This window comes from Cornus florida, unplaced genomic scaffold, assembly GCF_030987335.1.
Source record: "Cornus florida cultivar Cherokee Brave unplaced genomic scaffold, ASM3098733v1 CherokeeBrave_3.0.0_Hap2_Chr09, whole genome shotgun sequence".
Taxonomy (NCBI): domain Eukaryota; kingdom Viridiplantae; phylum Streptophyta; class Magnoliopsida; order Cornales; family Cornaceae; genus Cornus; species Cornus florida.
Window position 1 is genome coordinate 23,988,656 of NW_026775579.1, and position 4,544 is coordinate 23,993,199.

The window sequence follows — 4,544 nt, forward strand, 5'->3', positions numbered from 1 at the left end:
AAACTGCATAGAGGAACTCATAAAGAGTGTCGAAAATAAACTTGATTTTAGTATTTAGTATTTTCAAGTATTTTTGTATCCATGATGCATGTGTTAATTTAGCATGTTAGTGGGTAGTAAATTGTCTTAGTGGGAGTTAAGGTTATGTAAAATAAAGAATCATGAGAGTTAAGCCTAACAAATACTATGTCAGTGGGAGTTATGCATATTGAAGATTATATTAGTGGGAGATAGGAGAGTTATGGACATTTAAATGTAATGGTTACACATACATATGTGAGGCCTATATATTCATGTACTCTAGTCAAATAATAAATCAAGTGAAATAAAAAGTATTTTCTTCCATTTCTATTCTCTTCCAAATAGTATAGTGTTGTGTGTGTAACTAGGCCACTATTTCCAACACATTTTGGTCCATGTCATTTAGGGGATGGGTGTGCTTTGAAACCACCTAATGCACTGATTTCATTTTAAATTGAGCAGTTGTGATCTCTAAACTACAATGCTCTTTTAAGAGTTTATCTATGCACACATGTACATGTGTGTGTGTGGTGGTGTCAAGTGTGTGCTTTAAGCTTGTCTTGTACAAGGAAATACCATAGCCAAAATGGGGCGTCTGGTATGTCTATTTTTGCGCGCAGAAATGGAACTTCGGATCACAAGTATTGTGGACTAGTCATCATGTGTTTGGTGGTTCACACTAAAGCAAGCCATACACATAACGAATATATAAGTATTGCATGTGGCCTTATTTGTTGTACAAATCGAGTCTCGCTTGTATCTGAGTGTGTAACACTTTGTTCTCACTAAGTTGAGAATCTTAAGACTACGTACCTTCTAGTCAAATAATATCACAATCAAGTTCGTGTTCGTATCTATCATTGTTTCTAAGTTTCTAAGTTCTAAGTTCTTCAGATTTGGGAAGAAAAGGTGTTGTAGCGGCGAGAGATGAGGGTCTGAGATCGATTTACAAATCGATCAAAATGACCCTAGGGTTTTATTTTAAAAACTAGTCCCGACAAGTTCGATCGATCTGAAAAAATCTCAGATCGATTGAACATAAGTCGATCTTGAAAGAATACAGGTCGATCTATGCTTTAAATGACTAAGTGTTTTTGAATTTTTTTTTGAATTTTTGAAAACTGAAAATATTTTATGGATTTTTAGAATTTTTTTTTATAAATAAAATGGAATTAAAAAGAAAATATTTTTAATAAAAACCTTTTGGAATTTTTGAAAATATTTTTAAGATAAAAATAAAAATAAAAATAAAAACAAAAATAAAATAAAATAAAAATAAAATAAAATAAAATAAAATAAAAATAAGATAAAATGAAAATATTTTTAGATTTTTGAAAAATTTCCTAAAATTAAAAATATTTTTGAAAATTTTGAGAATAAAATGAAATAAACTAAAAATTCAAAATATTTTTTGGATTTTTATTAAATTAAAGTTCAAAAGTCAAATCAAAGTCAACAAAGGAGGTGTAGATCGATCAATACAAGATCGATCCGAAAGATACTTCGATCGATCGAATAGGTGAAAACTTGCAGACAAGTTCGAATGATGCACAGAGAGGCCTTTTTCATGGATCTCAAAAATTTTCTAAGTGTGGAGTGAAGATCGATCCAGGAAAAAGTTGGATCGATCTAGGAACTTTCAGATTGATCCAAAGAAATTTTCGATCGATACACAGAGATTTATGTGGGAAAATTTCAATCGATGGAACTGAGGGATGATTGGATGCAGGAAGGGATGTTCGATCGATCAAACTTCTTTTGAGGTCGATCGAATAGGAACAAAATGCCTATTTTCAAAATGTAAGTGCATGCATTCTCAATCATAGTTCCTATCAATGTGTATAAGCCCCAAAACATATCTAGACGACACAAGAAATGAAAGGTAAAATAGAAATGAGGGAAGAATAGGGTTGTAAACCCTACGAAGCATTTACTAGTCTTTAACGTCTCTAGTAAGATGTTGGGCTCTTTTAGCCTGGATTAAATATCTTGTTATGCAACCTCTCCTTGATGGGGTGAATGGATTTTTGAACCCCACCCAACAAATTGCTCTCTAAGGAACTCATTGGATTTGATTCAAACAACATTGATGGTCTTTGATCCAAACAACTCTTGGGCTTCCATGCCCTTGGAACACTTGGTTTCAATACAACTTTCTGTGCTTTCAAGTTGGTAGACAAACCATGGAAATTTTCAACATCAAATAAAGACTTAACTTCATTAAATTCATGGTTTACACACTTCTCTACAACACACATTTCTTCATGTTGGTCTACTGAATTCGGGGTTGGGTTAAAAATGTTCAACTTCACGTTCATATGCCCAAATGAGATTTTCATTATCCCTACCCTACAATTGATGTTGGCATTTGAAGTTGCCAAGAAAGGACGGCCAAGGATAACGGGAATTTGGCTTTTGGGATTCGGAACCGGTTCCGTGTCAATGACAACGAAATCAACCGGGAAGAAAAACTTATCAATTTTAATCAACACATCCTCAATAATACCCCTAGGCTTTTTGATTGATCGGTCGGCAAGTTGTAAAACTACCGACATCGGTTTCAAGTCTCCTAAGCCTAATTTGACATATACTGAGTATGGAAGAAGGTTATTACTTGCTCCTAAGTCTATAAGAGCCCGATTAATGACATGGTCACCAATGATGTAAGAAGTAGTAGGTGAACCGGGGTCTTTAAACCTTAGGAGAGTGTTATGTTACAAAATAGAGCTCACTTGCTCGGTCAAGACCACTTTTCTTGGTGCTTGGCTTTTGTTCTTCCTCTTTTGGGGTCAAAGATCTTTTAAGAACTTGGCATAAGCCGTAATTTGCTTAATTGTATCCAAAAGTGGAAGATTAATCTTCACTTGCCTAAACATTTCAATGATTTCATTGGTCTTGGTCTTTTGTTTATCAAGATAAATGAATCATTTTAAGGCATCCGAAAATGGAGCCCTTGGCTCAAAAGCTTTTTCAAAATCTTTCTTTGAAACATCATTAACACAAGAAATTTTCAAGTCCTTTTTCAAATCATGCTTTGATTCATCTTTCAAATCATTTTTCAATGTTTTCTCAACATGATGATCATGCACATGCAATGAAGGGGGAATAAAATGTGAAACGGGATGGGTGTCAACTTTTGGTTGCACCGGTTCACTCTCTTCATTGGACATACCTACTTGGTTGTCCACAATCTTCCCACTTCTCAAGGTTGTCACCGCATTGACATGCTCAATGTGGGATCTTCCGATGAGGAATGAATCTCCACAACACATTGTTGCTTTAGTGGGGCATTCAAAGGCATTTTTCCTTTCTCTCTAGCATTTAAGGTACTAGCTATTTGCCATACTTGGGTTTCTAGCTTAGCAATGGATTGAGAATGAGAATGAAGCAATTGAGTGTTCGCCTCTAGAGTGCCTAAAGCGGTCAAAACTTTCTCTTCAAAAGCGAGACTCTTAGAGTTTCCTTGAGAATAAGATTGATTTGGGAAATGAGAATTAGAGAATTGGTTTCCATGTGATTAGAATGATGATGACCTAAAACCTTGGGAACCTTGGCTTTGCATTAGAGGTGGAACATACTTTTCTTGAAAACCACCTTGGGGAGGGTTTGAGCCTTCCCCTTGGCTTTTCTAAGAAAATTTCGGATGGTTCCTCCAACTTGGATTATAATGATTGCCAAAGGGATTATTCCCTTGGTTAGCAAAAATGGCATTTGCTTGCTCATGGTTGTCATTTTGCACATGTCTATGGGGACAATTGGAAGTAGAATCTAACACACTAGAACAAGTCATACAAGATTCATTAGATGCACGATGATGAACATGATTAGGGGAGGAAGACATTTGATTCGCCGAAGTTTGGTTAATTAAAAATTGATCAAACCTTTGAGATAAGGATTTCATCTCGGCGGCTATATCATTGGAGTTGTCAACTTGATACAAGCCAACATTCTTCCTTCCACCTAGATTTCTACCATTTTTAGAAGACAAAGATCTATGCATGGAATTTTCACTTATACTTTCATACAATTGCCACACATCATTTTCATGCTTATCAAGATAAGAACCACCCATAGATGCATCAACCATACTCTTGTGATTATTCGGTAAACTTTCAAAGAAATATTAAACTAATTGCCGCTTAGGTATGTCATGATGTGGGCATTTCCTAAGCAAGTCATTGAATCTTTCCCATGCTTTATGAAACATTTCCCCATCCCCTTGAGAAAATTCACGAATGGAAGTTCTCATGGCATTGGTCTTTGATACCGGGTAGTACTTCTTCAAGAACTCTTGTTGCATTTCTGCCCAAGAAGTTTTCGAAAAAGGCCTAAGATTGTTAAACCAATATTTTGCCTTGTCTTTGAGGGTAAAAGGAAAAAGTTTGAGTTTTAACACTTCTTCTGGCATGTCCGTGTATTTCACGGTGGAACATACTTCAAAAAACTCATCCAAATGCTGATAGGGTTCTTCACTTGGAAGTCTATGATAGTTGGGAAGAATGTGAATGGTTTGTGGTTTGATT

The 4,544-nt window shown here is 35.4% G+C and overlaps 1 pseudogene; it reads left to right on the top strand.

Moving 5' to 3' along the window:
• The first annotated feature begins 4,166 nt into the window (after window positions 1-4,166).
• On the top strand, window positions 4,167-4,264 carry LOC132275756 (small nucleolar RNA R71; annotated as a pseudogene).
• Window positions 4,265-4,544: the final 280 nt, after the last annotated feature.